This window comes from Bemisia tabaci, chromosome 1, assembly GCF_918797505.1.
Source record: "Bemisia tabaci chromosome 1, PGI_BMITA_v3".
Lineage (NCBI taxonomy): Eukaryota > Metazoa > Arthropoda > Insecta > Hemiptera > Aleyrodidae > Bemisia > Bemisia tabaci.
Window position 1 is genome coordinate 40,353,981 of NC_092793.1, and position 643 is coordinate 40,354,623.

The following is a 643-nucleotide window of genomic DNA, read 5'->3' on the forward strand; positions in this document are numbered from 1 at the left end:
AACTAGTGCACTCAAACGAACGATATTGGGGGATAAGGATCAGGAATCCTGCGATGTCTGTCACACAGAAACAACAACATCAACAAATTGATCAATTAAAAAGAAAATGAGATTGGTTTGTGAATAATTTCTTAATCTATTTTCATTTTGGACCGATGGCAATAACAATTTACTCTTGATAAACCACAATTAGGTAATATTTTCATTATTCTTGTTCACATACGAGGTACCGCCATCTTGGTGCACTAGTTTCGGCCTCCATGAGCGAGAACCAATCAGAATTTGATTTTTTTTTAGGCCACTTTCAGCCCAATCCTGGCCCAACCAAAAGTGAGTTGTCGTAACTCTGGGTATAAAGGGACTCTAGCCAGAACTGCCAGAAGAGAAAGAGTAAGAGAAGACCAGAAGAGAAGAGCTGAGAGTAGAGTCCCTTTATACCCAGAGTTACGACAACTCACTTTTGGTTGGGCCAGGATTGGGTAGAGTACCTATATTAAGAGAGAGTATGGCCACTGGAGTTACCACCTCTGATTGGCTCAGCCATCTTAGGCTGAATGGAGCCCTTAGGACCCAAAAATGGCGGACGCCATAAAGTTAATGTAATGCAAAATGATTCAAAATGTAGTTGTCTTTGCTTATCGTA